Below are 16,867 nucleotides of genomic sequence, written 5' to 3'. Positions count from 1 at the left end.
ATAAGAAGTTTGGTAAGCCAGAAAAAGCGCGAGAACGAAGTACGGGTGGCGACGCCTACTTAAGTTCCCGCACCTGGGGGCTGTGACGTCTTGGATTTTGATGGCATCTTCTAGGGCCCACTAATTATATATAGCGGTACAGATTGACTACATCGTGTTCTAAAGGAACCATATATTAAACATGGCAAGTTTCGCGAACCTTTATTTAGCCAACGCGGCCCAAATGCGAAAACATACTTTGGAATCCCTGACGTCACGCTGACGTACCGGCGCTGGTGGTTTCGGCGCGAAATTCAAATACCGATACTTGTACCTTCATTTTCTCATCTAATAATCAAACCATCTTTTTTGAAATGACTGCCTGCAGGGTTCTCAAACAATGCTTCATTAGTCTTAACTGATTTATTGTTTCGCTTTAGTGTCCCTTTAAAGGCGCATCTGCTGCCGGAGCCGATTGCCGAGTGTCCCGAACGGCGTCGAGTGGTGTGTACGTCGAATCACGTGTTCACCGTTTCAACGAAGGGTCGTTCGTCTCTCTCTCTCTCTCTCTCTCTCTCTCTCTCTCTCTCTCTCTCTCTCTCTATCTATCTATCTATCTATCTATCTATCTATCTATCTATCTATCTATCTATCTATCTATCTATCTATCTATCTATCTATCTATCTATCTATCTATCTATCTCTTTCTCTCTCTCTGTCTCTTCTTATACGTTCGGTTGTCTCTGGATCCCTCACTCGACAGATCGATTTGGCCGGGGAATCGGCTGGACAGGTTCGAAGCACGTGCTTCCCCCTGCTTCATTTACATGGGATAAGGCGCTATGAGCGATTACTGTTCATCACTCAAAGTTTCCATGTTCCTATCATAACCTGTGTTTTCCGTTTTTATCTACCCTTTGCACCTCTATTTATATTCCTCACTTCTCTGTGCAGGTTAGCCAACCGAACACCTTTTAGGTTAAGCTTCCTGCGTGCCCTTCTACACAGTCACGATATAAAATACGCTTTTTTCAATATTAACTCTGAAGGGATTACGTCAAATATTCATATTCGCATTCTTGCAATCAGCTTTCGTAAAGATTATCACTAATTTCATCAAGAGCACTGCGTCGTCACATTCGACCAAAACTGGTCGTGAAGTGGATTTCAAGTACCATGAGACCAAATCGATAATCGAGGATGCTGCATCGACATGTTTGCCTATCGCGGGAAGTTAGATATTCTCGTGGTTCAGACAAGGAAACGCTGTTTTTACAACGAGAGACACGCGGATAAGGTTAATTTCTCCATGCACAACGAGCGGCTGCCTCCAGCATCTGACGGTACATATTAAAAAACAAACAAAAATGGAAATTACAAGTTCGTGTTATGCCAGTCGGCATTAAGAACCACCTTTAAAGGCGACTATGTTCATTAGCTGTATTATGGTACCAGAAGAATATATGCCAGCTGTCTTATTGTTAATTATAAGTTAATTCTTAATTGTTCACTTGGGGTATATTTGTAGCATGCAAGCCGTCACACGACTATCTACATTTCTTGCTGAACTTCTTGACACAAATGTGTTGCCATCTGTATATACATAGTTGCATTTCGTCGCACTTTTCACGCGCTCTTCTTTTCTTTCTTTATTTCTTTATCATTATTTTTTCCAGAAGGGAAGACCTACAGAATAGTTGGTATGGCATTATGCACAGTGTGGCACAAGTGAAACACACATAACTACATAAAGACGTGGGATCCTTTGCAATGAAGAATTGCGGTAGTTGCTACGTTTTGCGCACGTGATAAGGACTAAAACGAATACTCTGTTACACTTGCATAAAGCAGATGTTGTGGCGAAAAAGAAAAAAAGCGACGTTTTTATGGACGAGGAAAGTGGACTTACGTGCTCGGCATTTAGAGAGAGGTCATCTGTGGTGGCGGTGTTCCGAAAGTCCATTTGCAACGTCGCTCAGCGCGAACTGGTCTCTTTCGTGGTTTAGACCATAGTCTCTTTTCCAAACAACACGTGGCACGCATTCGCACTTTAGTTACAGCTCGAACACCGTTGTGCCAACGCGATACTCTCGAATGTTTATGGAACAATCTATTTCGGGGCTAATGCCACGGCGACGTCTATACATGTAGCAATTTTTATGCGGCTCTAGTAATGGGATTTGCCTATTTACCGCGTATCCGCACTTCAACTTTCGCTTGCGCAATGACTTGCCTCCTGTTTTTTTTTTTCTTCAACCATAAAGCGTCAAGGGCACAATCGATGCCTAGTCATGGTAGATTGAAGGTCATATGTCTGTCCTCTCGAATTATTTTCTGCTTGTAGCCAGAAAGGTTTTGGGAGTAGAAACCGAGTTTGAATTGCTTTTCTGCACTACAATCTGTGCAAACAATATTATCGGCTCGTAACATTCACAGGGCCCCATAGAACGAAAGGCTGTTCTTCTCAAGTCACCATAATGCGTCCAACGCTCTCACTCACTCCCCCTCCACACATGTTACCCTTCCCCCAGGCGGCCGGCTTTTGAGTTCATCAAAGTTAATATATGTTATCTGCAGCCAGAATACTGCATTTTAAAGTGTCCAATGAACAAGTTGAAGTTGTAGTTTGTGCCATGTGGTCGGTGGCGATTAAAGCAGCACAGTTTCTCTTGATGATGCTTTTTTTTTTCAGAAATCCCCTGTATCAGTGTTCGCTGGTCATTTTTGAAGGGGACATACGGTAGGCATTTAAAGAGGAATTGACAATTTGAATCGAGAGCGGCCCCTTGAAACGTGGTGCCCGAGTTCTCTTCAGATAAATAATAATAATAATAATAATAATAATAATAATAATAATAATAATAATAATAATAATAATAATAATAATAATAATAATAATAATAATAATAATAATAATAATAATAATAATAATTTCAGGGCGGCACTGGAAAATTTCCTGTCACTGTGTATCAGATTTCGTTTTTGTACGTTATCTTTAGCTTTCATGGACCCCTAACATGGACCCCTACAATCCAGATTGAAATACTAAGGTCCGTGTTGTCTTGTGGGGTATCACTGCCATTCATGTTCATAATTTTGTAGTTCTAACGAAATGGGAACCTCTCGACCGGCATCTTATTACATTCTCAGAGGCATCTTTGGCTATTTGCAGTAAATGTTCGCTTAGTCGGAACAGCCGCAAGCTAGTTGAGAGAGCCGCCAACTACACAAACGCACTGCAGAGTTAAGAACTCAGTGACGCCGCTAAACAGAGACATGTCTCAAGCATAGCCGCATATAAAAAAATTTTGGTTGTTTCTCAGAAATTATTCTTAACGTTTGCGGTACGCATTTCTGCTACATGTAGCGGTACGTATCTTTAACAAATAAATGACCTGACGTGACGTAACTCTTCACACTGGGTCAAGTTCGCGACGATTACTTCGCTGCCACATGCTCGCCATGCATGCATGCATGAGAACACAATTTACCTGACATATAAGTGAGATAATGTTTATTTTCCTCAAAAAAGCTATTCGATATCGTACACGTAGCGGTCGTCTTGCCAGCCGGTTTCTGCAACGGCCACAACCCGCCTAATCGACGACGCTCATGGAACAGTCGGCGTCGCCGGAATGATGGCGCCTATGGCGCGACTCCAGTTCACAGTCCCTCTGGGCGTCGCGCATCATCCAGCCGGTGAGGAAGCGGGCGTACCCTCCCTCCCCGTTCTCGCCGCCGTACCACCCCTCGGGTGAGGGCACCATCGGCGGGAGCTTGAGGGAAGAGCCTTCCGGTGGCGTGGTCTCCGTGATCGGGGGCGCGGGCGTCTTTGAGGAGCTTGCACCGTCTTTCGTGTCGGGAGCGCGGTGACCTAAGTTGCACGGCGCCGAACTGCCGCAGCTGCAACGTTTCCTGCCCCTCGAGCCGCCCGCGTTCCTGCCCGTCGACGTGCGTTCGTGATGCGTTGCTCCAGCGCCGGTCGCCGCGTTCGAGGTGACGCCCGCGGCGACCTCGAAGTGTGTGGGAGTGTCCTGGGCGTCCGCTGACTGATTGGCGTACCTCGGCGGCGGGTACCAGCGCACCGGTACGTAGCCGCTGCTCCCGGAGCGGTACCCTCGGTCCCTCCAGGAACACCGGATGGCTCGGCAATGGATCTCGAGGTGGACTTCTTTGCGCTGCGCGCACCTTTGTAGGCTGTTGTGTACGGGCACGTCCACTTGTTCCTTCAGCTCGGTTGTCCTTGGCCGTACCAGGGCCAAGCTTCCGTCGCAGAAATCGACCTGTTCGGCGCACCGCCGATCTTCTTCTTCTTCTTCGGCGAGGATTCGGCTGCGTAGTATATATAGGAAGCCAGGGGAAATAAACATGCTGTAATTCCTCATTAAACATTTGTATTTTCTTGTTGTTTTATAATTGTAATTTGTATTTTAACAATTCTGTGTCTTGCTTCAGGTGGCCGCAAGGCACAATAGTCCTAATTTTTTTTCTATAAATGACATTGTCGCGAGCGCCGTGCGACGGGGGGGGGGGGGGGGGGGAGTCGTTACGTAATAATGTTTTTCTTTCTCTCCTTTTTTCCATTTGCAACATCGCTCAACGCAAACTGCCCCGTGTAATGGTTTAGATCACAGTTTCTTGTCCACACAACACGTGGACGACATTAGCACTTTAATTACAGCTCTAGCACCTTCGCGCCAACACGATACCCTCAAATGTTTATGGAACAATCTATTTTGGTGAGAATGCCACGGTGACATTTATACATAACAATTTCTATGCGGTTCTACTAAGGGGATTCGCCCATTTGTTACGTGTCTGCCCTTGAACTTTCGTTTGTGCAATGTCTTTTTTTTGTCTTTACCCATAAAACGTCACGGTCACAATCGATGGCTAGTCACGGTAGATTGAAGGTCATATGTCTGTTTTGTCGAATTATTTTCTGCTTGCATTCAGAAAAGTTTCGGGAGTAGAACCCGAGTTTGGATTGCCATTCTGCATTACAGTCTGTGCAGACAACACTATCGGCTAATAGTATTAACAGGGTTCTATCGAACGAAACACTCTTTTTCTCAAGTCACCATAATGCAGCCTGCGCTCTCACTGCCCTCTCCCCTCAGTTTTCTGCTGGATTGGAGAACCTACAGAGAGATGCGCTCATTACATACAATGAAATTACAAAACATTACTACATGGAAAGGAGGGAGTTTGCACCCCCTCACTATAGGCTAAACAGAGCACAAGCAGTTACACTTAGGCAATTACAAACACAGTCTTATTATTCACCTGCAAAAATAAAGGAATGGTATGACATTACAGACATGAATATTTTATGCAAAGCATGCGAAAAGGAGATATGCACGCTTGAACATCTGCTCTGGGAGTGTGGGTCGCTCGGCCCTGGCATTTCCCGGAATTGGTTTTTAGGAATGATCAGATCTTCAGATCACATCCCTCAAGTCCTGGCTGTCCAGTACGCCCGTGATAGGGCTAGGAGGCTTGACCTCCGGGTCCCGACATGGGACTAGCCAGGCAGGTGGCAACACCTTGTACAGGACCAGAATAAAGTTTTTTTCCTCCTCCTCCCTCCCCTCAGCTTAGCCCTCTCCCAGGCGGCCAGCTTTTGAGTTCATCTAACTTGATATATCTTATCCGAGGCTAGAATGCTGCATATTTATAGTGTCCAATGAATAAAGATTAAAGTTATAATTTCTGTCATGTGGTTGCGATTGATGCTTGCTCTGTGCTTTCCGGACCTGAAGTGAAATGCGTCAGCGCAACTTGCGTTTGCTTGACGAGGATAGAATGAGCGGCAATTGAAGGCCGTCATGCGGGATCACGTTTAAGACTTCTTTTATTCTATAGTGTTGGATTTCTTTATGGCATGCATTTTAAATAAAGGCAGTTGTTAGTTTCGCTTCACTCGCCTAGTCTTTGTGTCCCCGTCCTTGGTTCCTTGCGCTAGTGGAAGAATTATCAAGCTACACTTAAGTGCCTAGCTTCAAGCATTGTCGACACTTTCGAGGTTTGCCACTCCTGCCACAGTATTCAAAATTCTACAGATTCAACGCGCACGTTGGAATCTAGGCAAAGAGAGACGTTCGTGTAATGTGTAATTAAACGTTATAAAGCTTCTCGTACTTTTCACCGCTTTCTTTCTTTCTTTCTTTCTTTCTTTCTTTTTGCGGCATAGTGATTCCGTGCCGATTGACACGCATAGATCTCCGCTACGCAGCCCGCGGGACCCACGCGACCGCAGATAACACTGTTTGCGGGATCGGCGCACTTTCTCGAAAATCGGGTCATTACTGGGCGAGATACCGACAGAGCAGGACCGCGCCACTCAAGAGAAGAAAACGTATAATGATTTGCTTTAATAAAGAATTCATCCGCCTGAAGATATATTTTTGTCGCAGTGAGCATAGTTAGGCGGCGTTTGTTTTTTCACCGCTTGATTGCGTAGTTATAACTGAGCCGGCGAACTACACAAATGTAGGAATTGCACAGGGTTTCCAGTGGGGCTTCTTGGTTCTCCATCGTACAGGGGAGAGCGCAGAAATTTGACGAAGAGAGGCAAAAGGAAAGCACACACAACCACTGTATGGGAAGAACAAAAAAAAAAAAATCAAGAAACAAGAAACAAAGAAAATGTGGGAAGTGCACACTGAAGTAGGACAGCGCTGTGCGCGTCTTCTGTGTGCCTCTTGTTGTTAGATTTCTGGGCCCTTCCCCCGCACGAGCTGTTCAGACGAGCCTACATACTATACAAGCCGATTCGTTATATTACATTGCTGTCCAGTGTGAAAGCTATTCAGTAAGTCAGCAGTAGCAGCCACTGTCAGGGAAGCTCGAAAGGGTTTGCGAGGAAGGCTTTGCTTTAAAAAAAAGAAAATGAGACAGCATACAGGACTCTAGCTTCGCTATTGGCTACACGTACCTGATTGAAGCGCGAACGCCGCTCCTCTATTGTGAAGTGGCGTTGTTCCCTTTCCCGTGGGACCGTGGCACACACAACCTCTGCCCTTCTCTGTCCGGCGGGCAGGGACCGTATACCACGTGCAAGGGCGCACGGTGCGTACGCAGCACGCTTTTGCAAGTGTCGCTTAGTGCCGCGGTGTGTCCCCGACTTTATGCCCGTTTCTCGCTGCGGCCCGTTGACCGTCAGGTACAGAGAGAGAGAGAGAGAGAGAGAGAGAGAGAGAGAGAGAGAGAGAGAGAGAGAGAGAGAGAGAGAGAGAGTTCGTGGCCCATGAGCATGCATCGTCCGCCTTCTTTTGCCACTGTTTGTCGACGCGGTGCACGGAATCACAATGGCTGGCACGCATCGGCCTTCTATGGAACTCTTTGTTTTCGGAGGACTCGCCCTGCATTGATCCGCAGCACGCACGCTTGGCGACGTTCTGGGACTTTGAATGCAAACCTTTAGACCGCACCGTGCGCTTCAGTGGAAGAGTAGTAATGACTTCATGTTTTGAAGCTCCTTAAGTGTGCCCAACTTTGGAAAGTCATGGCGCTCTTTCTCTGAAATTTATCGACCAGTCCATGGCGATAGAATTTCAAGAGGCCTGTGGTTTTGGAGCGGGCCCTGAACGGCCAGTATGTATTTCGAACATTTCATTTTCGTTAACGTAGTCGGTATCCCGTATTCATTTTTTTCTATTAAATTTTTAGCTACAACCTCCATATCTCGAAACTAAGCATTGTGAGCTTCATTTCTGCTAAGGAACGGAGTATAATCGCTCGAATATATGAATAATGCAACCAGAGTTGAGTAGATGTGGCTTGCACGCTTCCTTACGCAGTGTACCTCTCGCGTACGTTTGGAGATGCGTATTATGTCATGATAACGCGAGTTCTTTACCAATAGGCACTGTTCTGAATAAGCTTTTTCTTCGTGTATTTACCTCTAGACAGAGGATACCCCTGCTTGAGAGGGTAAATCGTAAAAAGGCGCGCATTGCACTTGTTACTTTCTTTATTGATAATAGTTGCTGCATCCGATATGCGTAGCCGCATGTTACTGCGCAAGCAGCTAGTGTGTCGATAATCTCGCGATGCAGCTGTTCGTAATTCTGGTCGCCATATTAGCGAAAAGCAAGAACGTTTCGTGTTTCGTCTCGTGAAGCTCGTGCGGTTATTTTTAGTGAGCGGTCAATAGCGGGCGATTTGCGCATAATGTCACTGTGTGGCTCACAACGTCGTGCGCGCGGTATTCATGAGCCACACTTACATGAATGCGACAGTAGCGTGAATCTCACGTATCGTGACCTATTGCCAGAGCCCTGACGTCGTTAACGGCCGCTTCGCGTGTGCTCTCTCTCTCTCTCTCTTCTTCTGTCTCTTTTAGACGCATGCGTTTCTAGTCCTAGCATATGTATTCCAGCATGCTATGACTCAACATTGTGTATGACGCGGCACCTGCCGGTGTTTAATTCTTTTCTGAAAATAAACAAGCCCCACTTACAGGAGAGATGAAATCGACCGCACTTCTGGGTGGTGTCCCTTACGAAACGGAGACTCTAATGGAGCGCTCGCGACAAAAAACAATTGATTGACGGACGTCCGCAGCATGTTTTCTTCTGCTACCTAGGTTTATTATTTATGAACACGAGGTCCGCTATACTTCTTAAAAAATCAATACTTGCCGAAAAACGGGTAGTAAGAGGAGAAAGTGAAAAATGCTTTACTGCACAACAAAACATTTGACGTGAAAGATTATATATATATATATATATATATATATATATATATATATATATATATATATATATATATATATATATATATATATATATATAGAGAGAGAGAGAGAGAGAGAGAGAGAGAGAGAGAGAGAAAGAGATATGAATCTACGAATTGCACGCTAAGCAGGCTGTGCATGTTATATGCACATTGTGTTATGAAATTTGTCGTCCGGTAATCCGTGTGCATACATAAATAGCAGAAACTAAGGCTCCTTGGCTGTCTCATTCGTAGCCGCTTCTGTAATAAAAGCGATTAAAATGCGACGAGTATGGATGAAACGGACTTCCGTAGTAGAGAAGGGAATAGATTAAGTCTAATGCGATCAATGCATGAACTAAGCTAAACAAGCAAGGGAAAGAGAAAAAGTGTGCACCGCACTTCTATTACCCATAGCATCTGGTTTCCCGTTGGTTTTTTATGCATATAGGTGACATTGCTGCTTCCCGCCTTTGAGGTAGCCACGTCACTGCGAACACCGGATTTCTACGAGCTCGAGAGGAAGGAGCGGCCACAAACTCGAAACACGGAAGAGAAGAAAGAACGAACCCGATTCTTTTGTAGAAAGCAACGTATCTTTGGATCAATAAAGACAGGATCGATACCCGTACAAGCCATCGATCGCCATCGATTTGCCGGCCGTCGCGGCAGCTCTTTGAGTCTCTCCCGCGTGTGCAGACACTTAGGCGACGTCGTGTCCTCACGTTAAACTGTCTTTCTTCCTGCCTGTTTATTTTGTACTCGCTTGAGCACAATAATGCGGCTTCTGCGGTCGCAAGGCTTTGTTCTCCAACCCCAACTTTTATTCGGCTTTCCCACTTTCGTTTAGATCAGGTCAGCTCTATAGGTGCTGCAGCAGAGAACACCCGACTCACTGAAATAAGGTATAGAGCGCGGTGGTGGGCACGCCTCTACTTTTTTTTCTATTTTTAAACATCGACTGAGCGCAGGTACCCCATCCCACCGCTGCACGTACGCGTATCGTGCCGGCGAACAAGACGCGGGGCGACGTGTGTCGGTTGGCTTGGCCAGCTGCTCTGCAAGACTTGACACAAGAGAAATAGCTTGAAATAAAGAGAATTAGAAAATAGAAGTATGAGGATGAAGAACCCTGCGCGCCCATGAAGTTTGATCGAGAAGGCTGATTGCAAAAGTTGTGGTGACGGCGTCGGTCCTGTTACGTAACACTTCCGCAGGCCTTTCTTTAATTTTCAATTACACTGCGCTGCATGTGGGGGGTTCGTTGACCCACCCCAAAATTTCAGTTGGCCAATCTGCAGATTTCAACTTGGCCCATCCCCAAATTTCAGGGCCAGGTGCGAATTTCAAGTTGGCCTGCTCCCAAATTTAACTTGGTCTACGTTCAAACTTCAAGTTGGCTCAGTCTTAAATGTTAAGTTGGCTGGCCCACCCCCTAATTTAAATTTGGCCCACCCCCAAATTGAAGTTGGCCCACGACACATTGCAAGTTAGCCCGCCCACAAATTTCAAGTAGACCCGTGCCCAAATTTAAGTTGTCCCACGTCCAAATTTCAAGTTGGCCCGTACCCGAATTTCACTTTGCCTACTTCCAAATTTCAAGTTGACCCACCTCCAATTTTGTGTGAACCCTCCCCTACTGTAAGCTCGCCCATGCATCTTCAAAGGAGCCCGGTATATGTCTACGGGTATTCCCTTTTTATTTTATTTCTTTAGCTTTAAGTTGTTCCTAATCGCTTAAAAGCTACCAATCATCTACATTTACAATATCATAACGATTAAATGTTCTAACTTTGCAAATTACGCATTTTTGTGCCCATACGAGGTATATTGCACTTTTCGCATGAAATGGCCGGGGAGCTGGGGCTGAAAGCGCGATCGACAGTCTCGAAGTGGAGCCTTTCTTTTCCCCTTCGATATCCCATTCTGGGGAGTGTAGCGAAAGCTATGGGCAACCCGAATAGTTGGCCCAAAAGAAGGGCTCTTCTAGTTTGCGCCACTGATCGGCGTCCGTGCAGCGCCGTCTGATCGGAAACGTCGCGGAAGCGTTGGTAGCGCACAACGGACTATAGTCCTCCTTCGTTTGCTGGAACACGCTGCCGGCTCTCGCTTCTGATTGGCTGACACGAGCCTTAGCCGCTACTGCACTGCGCGGGGTTGGTTAGACGGTATGGGGAGGCCACATCTGCATGTTTGCAGACGGCGGCTGCATGACCTACGCCAGGTATCATTACTCTTGGGCTTAGTTATTGCGACACGTTTGCTAATGATCACTTGTCAAGAGAGCGCCCTGTCTTGGAGGATTAATGAACGACGAGACTACGTACGCAATACAGTATGCATCCTCATACGAGATATGGCGTCAGATAGAATTAGAAAGCGATATTATGGACCAGTCTGTTTTCCTGTTTCTTTTTTTGTTGTTTCATTAGCGCACGCTGTAGTTTTGCGCATTCCCTATACGACCGTGCGTGATCGTTCTGTTGCGCCACGAAATTACCCGCAACTATCGTAGTCGCTTCATTCTTTTTCACTGTCGTAACGTATCTGCACACTTACACGAAGATGGACGGGCAGATAAATCAATATGGCGTGTACGCCGAAGAAACGTCACCTGATGAAACTATTCACCTGCTTTGGCTCGTAAAGTATGCGTTCGGGAAAGCGATTACGAACTTTTTGTGTGTGTACGTGCGTATGTGTGCCATGCATGCATGCATAATAAAAACACAACTCACCTAACATAAGTATGATGCTATTTATTTCCATAGAAATCTATTCAATATCGTACACGTAGCCGGGAGTCGTGCCAGCCGGCTTATCCAGCGGTCGCGACTCGCCTTATCGACGTCGCTCACGGAACAGTCGGCGTCGCCGGAGTGATGGAGCGACACCAGTTCGCAGTCCTGCTCGCCGCCGTACCACCCCTCGGGCGAGGCCACCATCGTCGGGAACACGAAGGAAGGGCCTTCCGGTGGCGTGGTCTCCGTGATCGGCGGCGCGGGTGTCTTTGAGGAGCTTGCACCGTCTATCGCGTCGGGAGCACGGTGACTTGAGTTTCACGGCGCCGAACTGCCGCAGCTGCAACGTTTCCTGCCCCTCGAGCCGCCCGCGTTCGTGCCCGTCAACGTGCCCGTCGCCGTGCCTTCGTGACGCGTTGCTCCAGCGCCGGTCGCCGTGTTCGAGGTGACCCCCGCGGCGCCCTCGAAGTCCGCGGCACTGCCCCGGGCGTCCGCTGGCTGACTGGTGCGCCTCCGGGTACCAGCGCACCGGTCCGGCGCCGCAGCTCCCGGAGTGGTACCCTCGATCCCTCCAGGAACACCGGATGGCTCGGCAATGCATCTCGATGTCTACGTCTTCTTTGCGCTGCGCGCACCTTCGACAGCTGTTCTCGGGGCACGTCCACTTGTTCCTTCAGCTCGGTTGTCCTTGGCCGTACCAGGCCCGTCTCCCGCAGGTTGTCGTGGACGCAACCTTCCGTCACAGAAATCGACCTGTTCGGTGGTATGGTATGGTATGGTATTCCTTATGCGATGGCGCACACCCACTGTGGGGGATTGGCCAAGATTTGGATGAAACTAGGCTATCTTTATTAAAAAACTGAAAATGGTAAAGCTAACTGGAGGAAATGAACAAAAATAAAATGTTTAAGAATTCAAGAAAATCTCTTTGTAGCAATTATAAAATCCTCCACGGTTGAGCAAATATCCCTGTGGCACTGTCCAAGAGAGGAGGCTCCTAGAGAAAGGATATTTATAATTGAAAAGCTCAAACCAAGCTGTGTAAATCTTGATTCTAGATGTTTTCTTAAAGAAGTGAAACGGCGGCAGAATATGAAAAAATGATCTATTGTTTCATCTTCTCCACAGACTGGGCACAAAGGGGAGGGCACCAGACCTGCCCTGTGACGATAGAAGTTTAATTTTGGTATTCGACAACGTAATAGGGTAAAGATGACTTCAGTTTTTCTGGTGTGAAAGGAATTTTTAGGCCAAGGGAATAGGAGGTGTCGATATTCTGAAAAATTTGCTACAGCTGGGTTCAAGAAGTCTTGAGTAATTGTATATCTCCTGAATCTAGTAGTCGTCAGGTAAGCTATTGTAGGAAGTAATGGTAATACAGGGCCACTGAGGGCCGCTCTCGCGAGACTGTCAGCCATTTCATTCATGACTAATCCTTTATGTCCAGGCACCCAAAGCAATCTAATTAAATTTATGTGGGCAGGCACTAGAAAATGAAATGTACGTAAAAGGTTAGTGACACCATTTGCTGTGAGCGAGGAACATAAGGATAAAGAATCTGTTATAATTACTACCGCCGATGTTGACAGATTTAGTTTGCGTAAGGCTAGGACTACAGCCAGAAATTCAGCCAAAAATACGGAATAAAAGTCCGGAATCCTGATTGCAAATGACCAGTTTAGAGAGGGAGAGAAAATGCCAATTCCAGATTTTTCTTCACACTGTGAGGCGTCTGTCGCAATGACCGTACTTATAGCTAAACTCAATAAATGATCCTGTAATAAGCCGTTTAATATATTATGAGGGAGATGTTTTGCATTATTTGGGTAGATGTCATCAAATATAATTTCTAGGTTCTCTCGCACATCACAAATAGGCGGTACCTCCCAGAGACGTACATTTAAGGGATTTATCAATGTTTGTACGAAGACGACCTGTGGTGTATGAAAACGGTGCCAGTGTACTCCGAAGAAAAGTGCAGGCTGAGAAATGAATATGTATTTCAATCTTCTAATAGGGGATTCATACAATTTCAAGACTGTTTGCACCGTCAGTAACCGAAATCTACACAATATTGAAGGCAACCTGACTTCTTGGTGTAATATGTTATTGGCAACATATTTCGGTAATCCGCAACACAGTCGTATGGCTTCCCGCTCAAGTAGAACAAGGGGACGTAATTTATAAGCTGGGGCACCAGAAAATAAAACACATCCAAATTCTAAAATGGGCCGCACATACATCTTATATATCATTAAAAGTGGATCTCTCCGCATTCCGGACCGACTATTGCACAGCTTACGTAGCATACCAACTGCTCGTACTCCTTTTTTAACGATATGGTCAATATGGCCGAGCCAGTTGAGGGAACCGTCATATACTACACCTAAGTATTTCACCGACTCCACTTGAGGTATAGTATCGAGGCGATAGGATATCGATATATTAACGGGATTGTTAAGAGGGAAAACCAATATCGAGGATTTTCTAACGTTAAGTGAAAGGCGAATTTTGTTTAACCAGGTTTCTATGGCGTTGAGGTAGTTTTGCAGTCGATAATATAGAGAGTGAATATCACTGTCTGATGCGAAGAAAGCAATGTCATCCGCGTATACGTATGTTTGTACATCTTGATGAAGAGGAATGGAACACATCAGAATATTAAATAGTAATGGTGAAGTGACAGCTCCTTGAGGAACACCTCGTGATTGATTATATATACTCGAGGAAACGCCTCTCAGACTGCAGTAAAATGTTCTTCCATTTAAAAATTCACCAATCCAGTTTGAAAAATAATTTGGAATCTCTATATTTCGCAATATATCTAATAAAATTAAGTGTTCTACACTGTCGTAGGCTTTGGAAATGTCTAATGTCACAAGGGCACATATTTTCCTCTGTCGCCGTGCTAATTTTATTCTACTTTCTAGGTCCACGTGAGCATGCCAAATTGAACACGATGGTCGGAATCCAATTTGGCAGGGGCTAAGCAAGTCCTTGTTCTGTATAAATTTAAGCATGCGGGCATATAGAATTCTTTCAATTAATTTAACCAAATTTGAAGTTAGCGCAATTGGCCTAATGTTATCTATGTTATATCCTTCCCCATGATTTTTAAGAATAGGGATGATTTTAGCAATTTTCCACGCAGACGGAATCCATGAGAAGCAAATTGAGTGATTTACAATAGCTAAAAGGTCATCGGGAGCTTCCTTAAATAAAATTCTGAGCATAGTAGATGTTACCCCATCCACACCGGGAGCTGAATCTGGAAGTCGCTCCACGATTTCAGCCAATTCTAACATGGAGATTTCTGTAAAATCATCTGATGCCCTTCGTAAGCGAGAACCACTTGGCAAGACAGAAGAAAATCTAATTTCTAATCCCTTCGCGATTTCTTCTAGTGATTGCTTCATTTCATCGCTACTTAAGATTATAGAGTCAATATTAATTTGACGCGGAAGAATTTTTCTACCGCGGAGAAAACGGAACAATGCACGCTTATTTTTATTGTTAGATAAGAAATCAAAATGCTTACAGTCGAATTCATCTTTGGCTTTAGAAACTGTATGTTTAAAGACAGCTCGAAAAAATTTATAGTCACTCCAATTTTGGGGACTCTGGTTATGCAATAATTTTTTCCAAGCAGCCTTTCTCTTTCTGTAGTCTCGAGTGCATTCTTCATTCCACCAAGGACTGTAAGAATTTCTTTTATTCAATCCAATCTCAAATTGAGCCTTTTTTTGAGAACTTTCCAAAGCGGAACAGATAATCGTGGTTTTTTGTTCTGTAGGCGCATCAGACAGAGATGAAAGAACATTTCGTAAGCATTTTTTAAAAATGTTGTAATTTATGAAGGTTCGAACCTGAACACCTATAAATGTTACCGGACGTGCAACGTCAAATACTATAGGAAGGTGATCACTGCTTGTCGAATAATCAATAGTCGACCAAGAAGTTACGGAGAGACTCGGGCCAGAGAATGTAAGATCTAGTGAAGAGTAAGATCGGCCTCTAACAAACGTAATAGATCCGGAGTTTACACACGTGAGGCGATTGTCCAACGACCAGTTCCACAATCGGGTGCCGCACAAATCTGTTCTTAAACCCCATGAGATATGGTGAGAATTGAAATCACCTGAGATCACAATGTCACGTCCACAAGAGTTAAGAACACTATCCAGTGTGCTAGTGTCCTGTACGCCAGATGGAAAATATGCATTGACTACGGTAAAAGGAGAACATCCCGGGAGAACCAATTTTATAGCTAGGATTTCACACTCTGGAGTAGAAACTTGAAATGAAATTTTAGCCTTATGGCAAATTTTAGATGAGATAAGTGTAAGTAATCCGCCACCTCTTGTAGGACGGTCTAATCGAAATGACCTGTAGAATTTCAGTTGAAAAGATTTCTCAGGTTTTAGCCACGTTTCTTGTAACATAATTAAATCAGGATTTAGTTGAGAAGTTAAACAAGTTAAATCTACTGATGCAGAATATAAAGAGCGGCAGTTCCACTGAAGCACTTTTAGTGATCCTATTTTTTGGAAAGTGCCGCAGTCGAAACTGCCTTCTGCAGAATGTTATCCTTTAGAACAACACTGGACTGACTTTTCTTCGCCTTTGAGTGAGGACCGGGGGAGGAGTCTTCACTAATAGACGACATGGTTCTTTTATATGCTCGAGCATTTTGTTCTACCTCTGTCATCTCCAAATCTGTATTAATCAGATTACAAGTTGTAGGGCCCGCAGAAGAGGGATTTGAAAGTCCAATATCATTATTGCAAGGATTGGTGTATGATCTTTCATGATTAGTTTGGTGCTCAGGATCAATTGTTTGCGTTGGTACAGGAGCTGGGCAGGTAGTTTGCATCAAATGAGATAAATGACTAGAAACGGCTTGGGAGATACATTCACCAAGGCTCATTGCCAACCTTTCCATAGCTTTTGTAACTGCCTTTTCCACAGCGGCCTCTATAGTTGCAGTAAGTGATCGGTCCGTGGTAAGATTTTGTCTACCTATTGTCCCCGCATAGCCAGATGCCCTTTCTTTCACAATGTTTATGGCCTCCATCCTAGAGCAGCGTCGACGATCAATTATTTCAATCACCTGTAACTCTTGAGCCCTAACAGAACAGTTTAAATAATTGGCTGGATGATTTCCATCACAGAGACAGCATCGCTCTTCTTGGGCATTACAATCACTTTGAGCGTGTTCTCCCCCACATGCGCAACAACGCTGTCTTGATTTACACCCTGCCATACTATGGCCGTATCGCCAGCAATTGCGGCATTGAATCGGACGCGATGCCAGGGGTTCAACTCTGAACACAAGGGGCCACACCTTTAGCTCTGACGGGCAGGAAGTTCCAGCAAAAGTCGCAATCACTGATTCTGTTGGGACCCGCTTATTGTCTACTACTCGA

This window comes from Dermacentor variabilis, chromosome 8, assembly GCF_050947875.1.
Source record: "Dermacentor variabilis isolate Ectoservices chromosome 8, ASM5094787v1, whole genome shotgun sequence".
NCBI lineage: Eukaryota > Metazoa > Arthropoda > Arachnida > Ixodida > Ixodidae > Dermacentor > Dermacentor variabilis.
Note: the sequence above shows the minus strand (reverse complement) of the source record.